Below are 15,868 nucleotides of genomic sequence, written 5' to 3'. Positions count from 1 at the left end.
ACGAACGGAGGAAGGATGGCACAAAGCAGTGGCACGAATCACTTCCAGGTTAGGGAGGTGAAATGGACGTTCTCTCGGCAGCGCCTCTCTTAGTGGAAGCGAAACCCACCCAGACTTAAAACGCGCGTACAGCCCGGGATACTGAGGCCCCTCGGGAAAAGGGGGGAAACGAGCGAGCTGCGCAGAGCCTGGCGAGGCGATGGTGCCCCGAGACGAGGCCTTTCCAATGCCTCCGCTGGCGCTTCTCCCCCTCCGAGCGGCGAAGGAGACCCTCGCGGGACGAGGACGGAAGCTGCCCTGAGGAAGGAGCGAGTGGGAGGCGAGATGAGCCCCCGAGGCTGCAGACCTTCAGGGATTTCATCATATGCAACCAACTCTTTCCACGACCTCCTCGCGAAGATACTTGGGACTTGGAGTTTGCCTTCTCGCTTTTTTACAAGGAATCGTGTCCCTCTAAGGAGGACATAAGCGAACACATTAAACGTGTTGGGGAGAACCGGAATTATTTTTTTAATTTATTTTTTTAAAAAATAATTATGTCGGTAATGCTAAGTTGCAACAGGCGCCTCAGCCCTGATGACAAACAGATGCATTTTTAATAAGCCTGAGTCGGCATTCTTTCACTTGCGAGCGCATCAAACAGCCTCCAGGAGGGCAGTTGTCGCCCTACTTTTTCCACGCCGTGCCATTAAGGCCAAGGAGGTGGATTCATTTTAAATGGCATTGAAATTAGCAGCTCGAGAAAAGTAGATCATTTTTGCTTGGTAATTAATTTAATCTGTTAATGATAGCCAGCTAATCACTTGCTGATAACTATTGTGGCTATTAAAAGATGCAGCAGGCTGGGGAAGTGGTGGTGGTGGTGATCAGGTGATGATGTTTTCAGGAGGGGGAGAGGCAGACCCATAACGTGAGAAGAATTGTGCCCTTGGGTAATATTCTCTGGTCTCAAGCCCCCATTCTTAGAGAGAGAGAGAGAGAGAGAGAGAGGCGTGCCCTATCTTTGATTTAATAAGCACTTATTTTCCAAGTAGTTGGTTTAGGATTAGTTTGTTTAAGCGAAGGAGGCTCGAATCTTTTCAGCTTTCTTTAGCCAGCCCAGAGGGAAAGGGGACTGGGAGAAATACAGAACTAGCACTTGGTCGATTATGTAAAACCGCTGGTTTTATGGTAAAGCTCCCTTTATCGCAGTCATTAGAAAAAGGTGCCTCCCTAAACATTGCTGGGCTTTCCATCATTAGCTAGAATGGCAAAAGCGGACGATATTTCAAGCCGAACTACCAGAAACCTCGGTGGTGTGGCCTGCAGCTTAGTCAGGGCAAGGCAATGCACACTGGTTTGTCTGAATTTCTGCCTCCCCAGTCTTTTTTCTACAGCCCGCTCCAGTAGTTCCAGCGAGCTTTGGCTTCGTTTACTCACCTTTTCTTTAGATAAGATCTGTTGCCTGCCTGGTCACATCTTTTCCGTTTGATCATTAATGCTCAAAATAAAAATCAATTTGGTGCCTTACACAAGATGCTGGAGATCACAATTTCCTTGTTTATGAGAAGGCTGTCACAGTGGCATCGGAGAGGGAAGGCTCCCCCCCCCCCCCCGCTCCAGTGGGGTATAGAGACAGTTGCTTTGATCGGGCTGATTTCCACCGCCCCCATCCCCCACCCCGAGTCCGAAGCTATTACTTCCAGCAGTGGGTGTGAGAGAAAAACCGCTGGACTTCAGAGAGTGGACAGTCCACCTCCCATTGAAACCATGGCAACATCTCTATGGAATTCATCATAGTACTTTCAGGAGTCTGAAAGGCTATACAAGAAAACACATGGACTTCCAAAGTAATTGCTGTTATTGTCAGGTCTTGCAGCCAATTATTGTTACTATTACTACTATTATTATTTTTGCTACACACTGCAGAAAAGCAGTAGTAACTTAGGTCCACATGCTACTGAACTCATCCTAAGGAACTCTGCACTTGGGGTTAGGGCTGCAAGATGTTCAGATCAGCCTCTTCTGCATGTTCTGGATCCTGGACAGGAAGGCGCAAAATTCTTTCTTATTTCCCAGCCTAGCCCAGCAGCTTCTAAATTCCACCCTTCACCTTAAGGCTTTTCCGTATCTAAAAAGAGGCACCGCTAGGACAAATGTGCTGTCCTCCAAACTGACCCATGCCTGTGACCCTGGGTATCCTCCCTAGCACCAAGCCCTGCAAATGCCAGGACCAACTTGGAACTGACAAGTGTCTGCTTGAAAAGTGTTTTAGGTTAGGTAGGTGAACCAATTATTCCATTAAATCATTCCAGGAACGGCTGGAGTAGACAGAACTTGAAATAATACCTTGGGAAGGTTAATCTTCTCTACTCTCTCCCACCCTCTTTTACCTGGGTATTACCAGGAGTACCGCATTTAAGCTATTCTTCAAAACCCAGACTGCCAAATGTGTAGCAAGCATGAACCCAGGACAGGTTCCAAACACTGTCTGGAGAGTGTCTGGAGGTAAGCAATTTGTTGAAATGAGTCCTCTTTGCAAAGCCATCCACAATCCTGCACTAGCAACCAGCCTGCATCCCAATTCTCCTCCCTCTTCAGTGACAGGAAAATTAAAATTGATGAAAATCAAGAACAATGTGAGTAAACAGGGAACAATGTAAAGCTAGTGCTGCTCTGCCGAAGATAATTACCCCGAATCAATGCAACGTTTTACCCACAAAGAATGGAAACAGGCATCAGGTTAGGTCAAAGTGACCTGGTTTACAGTTCAGGGCATATTGGATTCTGTGTCTTCAGACAGACAGGTTAATGCTTTGGAGTTCTCCTAGCCTTGGATTGCCCTCTTTTCTTGTTAGGGGTTCAGTTTGATCATCTGCCCAACTGAGCCTTTTTATATGTTTTGTAGCTTTTGACCATCCAAACCCTATCTGGTAATTTCAGTTGCTGGTGACAGTTTTTGCTTTGTTTTACTAAAGGTAGCAAGGGAAGAGGTATCAGTACCCACAGATCCCACACCCTGCACACAGGGCCTTTTTAGGGGATGGTAGTGATGGAGGGGGCGTTCTCATAGGCTTCAGGAACAGGGGGACCCAGTTATATGGTTCGGAATTTGAAACAGTAAACTGGATCAATTCATTCAAGGCAGCACAAATAATCAGTTCAATATAATCCCAAGCGTTATTTCAGTAGCTGGGACTCTCCACACCCCCTCCCATTCCCTAGGCCATTGAGTTCAATGGACAAAATGTAAGGGAGGGAGGTAGGAAATGCATTGATGGGGGGGCTCTCTAAATCTTTGAAAGAGCTCCTTGCACGTCTTGATTCACCCCCATATATCGTTTCTGAAGGCAGAGCCAAGGCGAGGGGGCGGATGGAAGGTTCGCCCTTGAGCAGAATGGATCGAAGGCGTTCGAATCCAGTGCAGGCCCACGGAGTTCAAAGGGCATTCAAACGCCTAGAGGGCAGCAGCCCGACGCGTGGAAGGACTTTCCCTGATGTCAGTGGAACCGTCAACCTCTAACCGTTCCGGGGCTTTGAAGTCAGAAGCTGGGGGGGATCGGGCTGCCACAGCCTTTGTAAAGAGCAATACATCTTTCCCAGCAGGACGGCCTTTCGCCTGTTGACAAGGAAAGGGGGTCTTTTCTCTCGGTAGGATGCTCTCCTAAAGGCGTATGTGTCTAGCCGACAGCATCAGAGATGTGGAGCCGCCGATTCTGGCAGGGATCGCTCCTGCTTTTCCCGACTGACGCCGCGCTTCGCTAAACTAGCCACTTCGGGATGCGCAAGTCCCGAATGTTTGGGCCACAATTAACTCGGCCACAAACTGAACATGTCACGAAATTCTTCCCCGTTGGAGCTACAGTCCTAAACGCTGGCACTCTCTTCAATTGGAGGAGGTCTTCCGAATAGGCATGAATGGATGCCGGCTGTTCGCTTGTTTGCCGCGCCTTCGCTACTCAGCCAGTTTGGTTCCTGATCCACAGTCGATTTCAACTTTACTTCAGGCTTGGAGTTGATATAGGAGGGAGAGGAGAAAGGGAAGGGGTCCTGCCCAGAATGTAGGCAAGAATCGCAACCAGTTGCACACACATATCTTGGGTGACCTCCAGTTTTCAAGGACCCAGCAGGCAACACTAATCAAACTGGGCATCACTGAGAATCAGTCCATAACTTTCCATTGTCAGAAAAAGAGGAAAGGCGCTTCTCTTTTTCTGCTAACAATTGCTGAGATCCAGAAATGCCTCTGTACTTCACAGAGTATGTACACTGTTGCTGATTATCGTGATGATAGTGACAGTAATAATAGTAAGCGATTCGGGCAATTAAGCAGAATTGCACCGATCGGCATTGTTGCTTTGCCATGAACGCTTTTTAGTAATCTCCGAGGTGCTGTGCAATTTGTCTTTATCGCGGCACGCAATTCAGCGAGATGTGTGCCGCCCTAAGCGCCCTGCGTCTGTTTATTGTAGCTACCCTCTTTTTAAAAGGGGAGGGGGGAGGCCGGTGTCCTTAGGAGCCTCGCTTCAGTACCACTGAATTCAGTGGGGCTGGCGGAAATTACGATTTCAGGTTCCGAAAGTTCTTTGTAAGGGCTCCAGTTTGATCAGCCTGCCAAGAAAAGCTTGATGTGCTCACCAAGTTTAGGGGCCAATGTGATGGTGTGTGTGTTTGTGTGTGTGCGCGTGCTTATTCATCTGTTTGACGAGGCCGATAGGGGAACGTCTGAGTATTATTACTGGATGCAAACCCACCGCGCAGGGCATGGAACCGCCAGAGCTTCAGGGCGCAGCTGCTCCGGAGCTAGGGGCCGAGTGGCGGAGGGCAGGCTCCTCTCGGATCCTTCCTTCTGGAAGAGAGGAGAGGCGGTGAACAGTTCCGTGCCGGCTCCCTCTTTCTCTCCCCCGGCCCGCCTCGCCGCCCCTCTGCTTTCTCTCTCTGCCACCGCCGCCGCCGCCGCCCCTCTCTGGTTAATTACAGCAGCTGGGAAATATGCGCCCTGTTTCTGAGAGTCAGTCGCTCGCTAGAGGAGGGGTGGCGAGCAGGAGGGAGCGAGAGACGGAGGAGGGCGGGAGAGACGCGGCAGACAAACTAAGGCTGTTTGCAGGCGCCAGCAGCGGGGAGATGAAAGCAAGCCTCCTGGGGGAAGTGGCTGTGCAGCTCGACCGGCTCCAGCGAGAGCAGAAGCTGCGGGCTGTCCCAGGCAATCCCGCCCCGCCCCGCCCCCCGCGCCGCCCCCCGCGCCCAGGGCAGCCGCCAGCCTGCCCGCTCGGCTTACCTTCCGCTGCTCCGGCCCCAGAGAAGTCGGGGCGGGGAGGGCTGCCGTCAGATTCCACCGCCCCGGGGGGACTCTGTCCGAGAGGGGGGAGGAGGAGGATGTTTAGGACGGGGACTGTTTGGAAAGATCCTGAAGAGGGAAGGGATGCGACTCGGTAGCGGCGGGGTTCTCAAAGGTGCCCTGGCCGTAAAGGGCGGCGGGGAAGGAGGGGGGAAAGAAAGGGACCGATCTCGGAAGCCCGAATCGGACAAAGGGAAAGTTGCGTCGTAACCTTATCTGCGCTGAATCGCAGCTACCGGGGGGGTGGGTGGGGGAGGAAAACGAAACGGAAACTTCGCTTTTTCTTAGCAGAACGCACGGGCTGCGTTGGTACAACCGCTGAATTGCGTTTCCTCTTGCTTTCGGTGCCTTCGCCGCTTGCCCGAACTCAGCTGGTTTGATTCGATGTTTTGCGTGAATCCAGAAAAATGAGTTAATTCAATAACTAAATTAAATATATTGTGTGACTCTAGACACGTTCTCTCTCGTGCGCCTACACACGCACACGTACAAACTAAGATTAAAAAAAAAAATACTCCCTTCTCGCTCTATAAAAAAAAAAAAGCCGTCCCAGTCTACGGAAAAGGGAGCAAAAGCTAAAGATGAGCCAAATCATTTTGAGAAGCAGAGTTCCACCCCCAAACCACCTATATTTCCAAACTCTGTTTATAGGAAGCGAAAGAAGATGCTTCTGTAAATAACCAACTTTGCACGACCCCCCCCCCCCCATCTCCTAAAGGATCGCGGTGCTTCCAAAAATAGAGAACCGGAGTGCTTTTGCGAAGTATTTGAATACTAAGCCTATGACCTGAAATCAGTGGCTTCCATTTCCCACTAAGTATGCTCCCCTCATTTAAAGGAAACTTCAGATTTCCTGTGCGTGTAGGTGATGTGCTCAGTTAAATATAATAATAATAATAAGGATCAGGATTAAATGAGAAGAAGGGACTGCATTTTCAGAAAGTTTATTCTTACCGATTTCTTTATATACCAAAATAACTACAATAAAGTTAGAGATGTAGATCAGAGTCTTTAAATCAACATGGACTTGAACTGTTAGTATCGGCTTATAGAGAGCAAAGATCAATCTTCACCACCCTAAAATCCTTCCGACGTGTTGAACCACAACTCCCACCATCGTCAGCTGTGTCCTGGGGGACGATGTGTGGATGTAATGAGAATGATGGAAGTTGTGGTCCGATACATCCCGGAGGCGATTAGATTGGGAGAGGCTAGCAGAGACCCGTGTCTGTCAAGCATTCCTTTGAAATGTGCGTGTAGGATTGCAGCGAAAAGCTTGTAAACAGAAACATACACTGTGCTCCGAAGAAATCCTTGAGAATCCTTGGCAATATGTGTCTTCCTAGAAACAAGTTCACACATTAACTGAAAGAGGGTAAGGAAGAGAAAGCAAAAACATGTATTGTCTTTTCTGAAAGGTGCCTCTTGTTTAGAACCTCTCCTCATTAAAGTACCAGTAGCAGATTTTAAAAGAATAGTTGTTAATCATATGGAGACTCATCCATTCCCCCCGTGGTTCCTTTTTTCAAAAGGGGTAAAAATTTCATTCAAAATGAAAGAAGGAAATTGACTAAACACTAATCTTCGATCTTTGCAGTCTCAACAGAAAGACGATTAGTCAGTTTCCTAAGAAGCCAGTTCTTTCTCCCTCTTTCCTCCGCCCTTTGCATTTCTAACAACAATCCGGGAGCTGAAGACGGTAGAAAAGAGCCTTAATTATAGGTAGTATCCTGTGCATTTATCTTCAGACACCATGAGGGGGAGGGGGAAAAACATCTAGTTAGGAGAGCTTTGGCTTTGCCAGCGCTTCTGCCTCTGCTCCCGGCTTCAAAGCTTTTTTGTTTTTTTGGCCTCCCTTGATCCTTATTATGTCTGTACTAAATTCAAAGTTCCGAGTTGTCCGCATCTGGGCAGCGGGGAGGGGAACCAGACTGAGCCCAGCAGGTAGGGACCATTCCAAAGATCCCCGAGCCTCGCACAATTCAGGTTCCCCACCCACCGGGCGGGCGAAGTTTCCTTGAAGAAGGCCAGTCTGTCGCTCAGGTTACAACTTTCTGAAACTTTTCAGGCAGGAAAGAAGGCCAATACTGAAGAAAGCACCTAAACCTTTGAAAAATGGACACCTCCAGGTAGTTTTCCTGGCGACCATACAGACCTGTTTTCTATTGCCTTCGTCTAGTTTTTTTGTTTTTGTTTTTAATTTCCTAGTAGCCATCCATCCAAATACTACTCAGGCTGAGTGCTGCTTGGCTTCCAAGCCCAGGCCAGGTTGGCCAGGCCTGTGCTGTTGCCCAAGGAGAGTAAAGTGGACTTTATCTCACTAAGAGGTGCTAATGCCCCTCTCTGCAGGAATGGCAAGCAGGTCAACTTTCAGGTCTTGGAAGCTGCAAGTCAGGGTGCTGTTCTGCTGGTGGAGTTGAAGTGATTTCAGTAAGGCAGATTTCAGCAAGGTTTAAGGATGTACTGGAGGCCAATAGGAAGAATTTAATACTTCCACCGGAGAAGGTGCATTTATCTGGAAGTCAAACATGTTGGCATCTATAAACATACTTCTGAGTAACATTGAAACATCTGACATAAATGCATCTTTAGAAATAAAGTCCACTGGGGTCTTTGGAACTCATTCTTCAGGAAGAGTGTGGTTAGCTAAAAAAAAAAAAAATGCATCCATAGTTGCAACCATTTGCAAATCAGTTCTGTTAGGGTAGGGTTCCTTAGTATTCTTCAAAATTACTGTAGCCAAGTTAACATGCCAAGAGAAGTTAGGTTTTTTTTTTTTTTTACAATCTTGTTCCATCCTTTTATGAGGAAGGGATTGTGCATTTGACATGTATGGCTAGTGCATGAACTTAACAAGCTGCTCAGTGGATATGCCTAGAAATAAAGATGTATCTAAAGTAGAATCACAGGCATAAACTCACTCACACACACGATGAGAGTACAAGGGGAGCTCTTTTCTGCCCTTCTGAAAGTCAAGGAGGCCTTGCCTTCAATAGCCTCCTCCTTCTCTGACAACTGCAATTATTTTTATTTAATTTAATTACATGTATATCAAATTTATATAGCCACCCATCTCACATTCATGCATGTCAACAGTCAACAAGATTGGTTACACATATGCATTATGGAAGTGGAGCCATCCCGCCATCAATGCAAACTGTCTTCAGACAAGGGTTTGCTTTCTTTACAACTACACAATTTCATACAATCAAATATCCATATTTATGGATGGAGAGAAAAAGCTGGTGAAAAAAGAAAAACTGAGGCTTCTAGTGTACTCTGGGATTAGGAGGTAAGGCCTTTTGAATTCAGTGCAGTTAACTTCTTGGTAACTGCTTGAATTACATGAGCATTCTATTGGAGGAAAGAAAAACATGAGTGCATGTGAAGATATTAGAAGTCCCAACCATTTCTCAGTTCTTACTTAAAACCAGCATTTAGGATTTCAGGATCCTGCTTAATTTCTGGCATTTTATAGAATCACTCTGGAGGTTTTAATGCTCCTCCCCATCAATTCTTGCTGCCTTGTATCTGTAGATTCCCTCCTCTGTCCAGTAACATGCTGGATATATAATTACTAGAAATGTTGGATATTGATTGTAATTATCAAAGATGTGAGCAGCTGAGGTAAGTTTGTTCTCTCCTGGTAAGTGATAAGACCATTGCTATGCTTCAGCACCACCACCACCGACAATAAACTGTCTTCAACATTCAGAAATAATAATAATAATAATGCCAAATCCAGTCTAAACATCCAACTGACTGTGTGACCAACAAAAATAACAATATCAGATTGTCTTCAGAAACCGGGAACAAAACGTTAGGGCTACACACACATGCACATCAAAAAACTGCTGAGCTGAAAGACTCAAACTAAAAGTTCTCTCTCACACGCTCTGTGTCTGGGGCGATTCCTAGAGAGGAGGAGAAGAGCATTCATCTCACCAGGGGTCTTTTATTCAGCTGCTGAACATCTCCGCGCAAGCGAAAGCAGGATAGTTCCCGAAATATCATGGGAACCTTCCCCCACCGGCTTTAGATTGCTCCTGGAATGCTCGTTTGTCCCACAAAGGTCCTCTGGAGAAGCAAAGCTTTCCCTAGATGGCGGCATATTGATCACCTTGCACTCTGCACGACTGAATCTTCCCCTTTCTGGCAACAATTATTGCACCTGCTAGGACATTCTTGGAATTAGAATATTAATCCCACAATAAAATGTGAGGGTTTCTACCTGCTTCATTAGGAAGAAATTAGCTGAGGCGTAAGTATCTTTAGTTCCGGAGACCTGAATCTAAGCTGATTACAGAGGTTCTTGGCTAACTGTCTTTCTGAACCTGCCTTTTCTGTCTTGTTTGAAAGGGGGATTTCCCTACCATTAGTTTCCTTTCTAGCTCCTAGGTGTTCTAAAATCCCTTTGCCTTTCGTCTCCGTTCAAGTCACAAATGAAAGGCTAAAATGTGTCAGCTTTCATTCTTTCCCCTTTTTGCACGGAAGAGGTTCGTTAATTTTCGTCGGACCTTGGTCTACACCCCACTTTCGACCTTTCATCATCAGATATTACCTACGTTACAAATGAGTAGTCCCTACAGCTTACTGCCTGTTGCGCCTGAAGTATCTGGCCACGCTTAAGAAATCAATCTAAACGTGAAAAAAACCAACTACCATTTAAGAGCGCAGACGCTTCTGAATTTTTTTTGTTTATTTACTGAAGTTTGTCGTGTCATAGCCTTTAGATTCATAACGTTAGGAACGCATCACTGAATACTAGATATAGCGGGATGAGGAGGAAATCATCGCTGGGGGATGGAATTTGAAATCACTTTCCATGTGGCAGCTCCAGCCTGCTTCACCACTCTTTAAGGAAAGCGTTGTGACGTTCAAGAAGACTGAGCCTTCTCATCTGAAATATGCCGGCAACAAGGTGTTAAGCACATTAATTGGGAAGCAAGCACCACCGCATTCAGCCGAGCTTAAACGTCCCGAGAAGTTTGTCCGGGTTTGCAAAAATGCAAGGTTCAGATGCCTTGCTAACACATTTTCCTTGTCCTTTTCTTTTTTTGCAAGGAGACGGAAGCTTCAGCGTCAAGCGAACGGCAGGCAGTTCAAGCGTTCTTCCTCGCCTGCTTTTTCTCGCGGAGGCTATCCGGGTTAGAGGAGCGACATTCCTCGGCTTTCAAACGCTGCTGGCAGCAGGCGCCTGCGCCCTGCGGCTTCCTCGCTGCCTTTGGAGCCAATTTCGAAGGCTTGGATTCAGAGAGGACTCCTCCAAGGCAGGGGGCGGGGCTCACTGGCCTCCAAATTGGTTCCCAGCCGGCCTGGGGCAGCGTTCAAACGAGAGCAGCGGAGGCGGGGAGGCTTAATCAAAACCATAGCGCTTCCCTCCGAACTCTTCTCCCTCGATGTTCGCCATCATCTCTCCGTCAAGAAATCAGAGCTAAAGCCCCACCTCTAAAGGTAAAGGGTGCTGTCTCTCTGCCCCCCTCCCATTCCTGTTATTTCAGCAGTGGCCCAGGGAAGTCAGTGGGACAGTTTCCAGGCGGAACATAGTGCAGCTGGAAATCAGAGGCATTCAAATGGTGCAGTCAGAGAGGGCTTAATGAAGACCAAGGGCTAATATCCTGTTAGGAACAGTGTGTTATATGATCTAGTAACACCATTCTGAATAGTCATTGATTCCTTGTAAAGTAATGTTGCAAACTGTCACAGACCTTGCCTTTCATAAATCTTTGTTACATCACACACACGCTTAGCCATAAGCTTACACATTCACACTCCAACAGGAGAAATTTCATGCATGTTATGACATGGGCTTTATTCAATAGAAACAACCACAAGAAAATCTTATCTTTGATACCCTGACACTGAAATTCATCCATCCAAATTCATTATTGATTTTTAAAAGATTTACAAAGATGCCAAGTCTAGATTTCAGGGGACAAAATGCTTCTAAGGTCCTGTGATAAAGATTCTAGAGTTCATTCTTGGAAGTGATAATAGTTCCTCAAACTATTAAGCATGCAGTCTGGAGGGAAGAAATCAGGAGCCTAGTCCAACTAACACCTTTTATTAAAAGGCATAAGCTTTTGTGAGCTGCAGCTCATTTCATCAGACCGGTAGCACCATTTTCAACTAACTCCTGATTTTTTGCTACCATAAATTGACATGGCGCTCCTCCTACAGACCTGGAGGAAAGTGATTCTACTTACATTTTACTGGGTTCAGTTTTCATGCCTTATTGTTGATTTTACTTAGTTTTCAGTTTCTTTAAAAGGATTAATCCAATCAATATTAAGCATATTTCTATCCTACTGAATTCACTGGAAGAAAAGCAAGGTCAAGAGCTCAGTTAACTTGTCCATTGAATTCAGTGGGTCTATGCCACAATCCTGTTAGTGAATTGGGTCCTTTTATGAAAGGAGAGACAGAGCTCTTCCTCACAGCCATTTCCCCAGTCTATGAGGGAGCCCAAGAGTATGCCAGTTCCTCCACCTGACCTCATTGATGAACAGTGTTCTGCTCCACCAACTGTCCTCACAAATTTGATATGGGACAATTTAAGGATAGCAATTGGTGGATCTTCCACCCCCCCCCACCCCCCCCTACCATTTGCTGGTGGAAAAAGACAATGACCAATCATTTCCCTTAAGGAAGGAGACAAATTTCAGATGGTTGCTCCAATTGTCAAAATCTGGTCTGGAGCTAATACATAGTATGTGTTAGTGTGTGTATGCACATGTGTTTGTGGTTTTGGTGAGTGAAACAATGAAACTTCTGCTTTACCAGGCAGAACCCCCCTCATCACCATGGTTCACGCACAACTTTGCCTGGCAAAATCTCTCCTGTTTAACTAGGCAGAACCTCCTCCTACAGATTAAGTGCTGGAGTGGCTGATTGTCAGCGGGGCATTTTGTGCAGTAAAGCAGTTGCTTGATCAGTGGGCTTGGTGGTGCTTCCCAAGAGAGCAAGAGAGTAGAGGCTCTCTGCTTTACCAGGAAATGCCCACTCACCACATGGATCAATCTGAGGAGTGCTGACATATGTTCAGTGGCCTTCCAGAAGGTCACTGGACACATTTCAAAACAACCCCCCTTCTCCTACTACTCATTTTAACAAGAGAAATCAGCTCTTTAGCTCCCAGTTTTCCCCTCCCACTATGCTTGCCATCTCTCCAAGCCCTGCCAGCCTGGAAGGATTGGCAGGTGAAGTGGGGAGAGCTAGCTCTTTGATAGAGTGGCAGAGCTCAATTTGAAACCACCAGACTTTATCACTGCCAAAAGCAGAATAGCTGTGGAAAACAGATCCCAGGGACCAGAGAGGATAGGCATGTCTGCAGAAGCCTCAGGTAGCCCATAGAAGCAAGACAAAACCCAGCCCCCGATCACTTCAATACTAGCATAAGTGTAGACACTTCTGTCTGAAGAAGACGGAAAGCATACTAAATTGGAATGTATGTTGCTTTTATAGTGAGTTGGGAATGAGATAAAGAGAATGCCATGAGGGCATAGCCTACAAAAAATGCCTAGTGAGGTATCTTTGTGCCATAACAAGGAGGATGTGAGGAAGCCAGAGATTTCTTCAGTTAACATCTTCCATATGTAGTTGGATCTACAACCCCTACAATCCCTTGTCAGCATATCCAATGGTCATATGTACTGGGAATTCTGGGAGTTGTTGTTTCAGGATATCTGGTGATACCAATTTTGGAAAGGCTGCAAAGACTAGACTAATAAAATAACTGTATCAGAAACCTTCATGAATGAAATCTTTCTTCATTAGAGGGAAATGGGACCAAGTGTAGCACCTAAATGTTCTGGACTACAGGTCTTATCATTCCTGAGCTAGCTTGGCCAGTGGTCAGAGTGGCTCAATGCCCCTTAGGAAAGATTATGCTACCTTCTCTAAGATAATGTAGGAGTATTGCTGCTGCTGCTGCTACTGCTAGCTCTTTGGATTAACCCCATTCCCTTACATTTTTAGTATAGACAGACAGGATCATAACATTTCACTTTCAACAGATCCTGTCTGAGTAAGCCATTTATTTTAAGGAAGTTGTGTCTGGACGCAGAACTGGATGTGACTGAATCCAGAGTAAATCTGAAGATAAATGACTACTTCTTTTCAACTATAAGTAGAAGAGGTTATATTGTTAGAAGAGCCGCACTGGCTAGTCTTCACATTTGAAAAGGCAGCACGTTAAAGGGTCAGTCTGAACATTTGTTCTGCTGGTTGGAGGCTAAAATAAAAGCCCAGCGTGAAACTTCTTAAATTGAAGTATTATGTTAGTATATATCTCTTGTCCACTTGCAGCTCATGCTCCACAGCTATGTTAAGCTGGAGAAATTCTATCCCACAGTATTTTCTCACTTCTGCTCTTCACACTTAGATCCCATAAACCTAAATCCCACACACTTAGGTTGAATTTATTGAGGTGGCTACTGAGCCAGCAGGGAGGTAAGCAGGAGAGGAGGAAGGCATTTGCCCATCTGCCTCCCCTTCTTTTAAGGTAATGCTTGTGTGCTGCTTGGCCCAGCTGGGGGACAAACTTTTCATTTTCTCCCCTTTGGTTGCAGGAGAAGTTGCCAAGAACTTTGACCATCAGAATGAGGAAGTTCATGATAAACCAGCTATTTCAGCCTAAGCAAATGGCAGATGTTGTTCATCCTGGAAAAGTCACTGTATCCAAATCTGTAAAAGTTGTAAAAAAAATGTATAAGAAAACACGAGATGTCATTTTTGTCTTTGCTTCAGGATCCCCTTTGAACTTGGGAAGACAACAGACTTTGGCATGATCTGTGATTCTCTGAACTATGCAAACAAAAATGAACCAAAGCACAGGCTGGCCAGGGATAGCTTATATGAATGAAAAGAAAAATCAAGGAAACAGTGTAAAGAGCATAATAATAGGATGAAGAAGATCAGAGGAGCAGTGAAAGCCATCATGGGGGCCGGCAAGAAGGGAGCCAGGTAACAAAACAGGAAGACTAAAATCGTATAGCATAATAGTTATGAAGATTATACTGATAATGAATAAATTTCTATAAAACCAAAACAGTATTTGAATAAGTAGATCTAGGTGCATGTATGTGTGTGGATACACACACACACAGAGTGTACTAAAAGTCTAGACCCATGTGCAATCACATATTTTTTTTCCCCAGAGAAAATATTACTGTAGTTAGGAATGTTTAAAGATCATGCATCAAATAAGTAAGGAAGTGTTTTAGAAGAAAATGGCAATCAAGTCAAACATTTAATGTAATTTATATAATTTGATCGTTTAATGTAACATATCATCAGTTACATTTGGGGCCTGATTTTTGGTACATCCTGTGTATTTGTGTGTGTGTGTGCATATTCCTTGTGAGATGGGTGGTGTCTAAATTCGAAATATAAATAAATAAAATATACGTATGTGTGTACGTGTATCGGTAGATAGGTAGCTAGATGCACACAGAGTACTGTATATGATATTGCAGCTGAACTGTCTGTCAGCTCTTTGTCTCTCTCGCTTATTCAGAGGGCTAGTTGTCAGGGCTTCTCGTCAGGGCTGCGTTCACTTAGTCTAAACGTGATCCTGTGAGACTGACGGAAGTATTTTCCTAAAGCAGTTCCCCTCAAGCCCCGTCGGATTTCAGTCCAAACTATCCAGTCAACGTGCACTTCCTTTCAGCGCCAGCCAGCGAGCCGATGATCGTACTGACTGGGGATGATGGGAGTTGCGGTCCTACACATTTGGTGGGCCCGAGCTGGGGAAGGCTGTCCTAGACGTCGAGTTCATCCCACTGTATTTCAGGAAGCGGGACTTCCTTTCCTTCAGATTCGGCTTGGCAGCCGGAAGTTAAGAGTAACAATCGACAGGAGTTAAAGAGCCTGTACGGCACTGCTTGGCGGCGCCCGCCTCCGTCCGCGGCGGATTGCAGGGCAGCCCAGGGGCTGGGAGAGGGCACGGCCTGCCTTGGCGCGCCCGCTAGGCTGTCGCCGAATCCGAATCCTGGGCGCGCGCCCCTTGGGAGGACTCGCATTTTAACCGGAGCTAAACGTAAGCCCGCGGAGGGGGAAGGAGCCCCTCTTCACGCATCTTTAAGGCTGCAGTCCCGTGCACGCTTACCAGGAAATACTTCCCCTCGAAATGCAGGTTTAGTCGGACAGTTTAGTGCATATATCCTGAGCGCTCGCTTTTGTCTGGGGAAAGCAGAGCCCTCCCGAGCACTCCGTCTTTAGGTGATGAATTTTGTGGGTTCAGAAAACGTATTCTCCCCTCGTCCTCCGGGGACTGAGGATCATGGTGATTATTCCCGGGAGGGTGGTTTTTCGAGATGGGGTGTTACCTTCCTCAGAAACCGCTTGTCCTGCTTCAGGGGAGTCGAAATCTGAACTCAAAGAAACAACGCTCTCTCCTTCTCCTCTTTCTTCTCCTTCTCCTTCTTTCCCAGAACAGCATCTGAATTAGCCGAGAACTGTCTCCTGCCAGCGGACTAGCCCGTCATGGCTTTGCTAGGTAGGGATCCTCTGCCAGGGATCTGTTTTCCAAGATCTCAGACTGATTTCCCC

The 15,868-nt window shown here is 46.3% G+C and overlaps 1 pseudogene; it reads left to right on the top strand.

Annotated features, from left to right (window-relative positions):
* Window positions 1-10,142: 10,142 nt before the first annotated feature.
* LOC103065080 (small ribosomal subunit protein eS24 pseudogene) lies at window positions 10,143-14,285 on the top strand (annotated as a pseudogene).
* Window positions 14,286-15,868: the final 1,583 nt, after the last annotated feature.

This window comes from Python bivittatus, unplaced genomic scaffold, assembly GCF_059951505.1.
Source record: "Python bivittatus isolate LINGU-HERP-01145 unplaced genomic scaffold, Pbiv_v1 ctg000080_np1212, whole genome shotgun sequence".
Taxonomy (NCBI): Eukaryota; Metazoa; Chordata; class Lepidosauria; order Squamata; family Pythonidae; genus Python; species Python bivittatus.
Note: the sequence above shows the minus strand (reverse complement) of the source record. Positions and strands in the feature narration are given on the sequence as shown.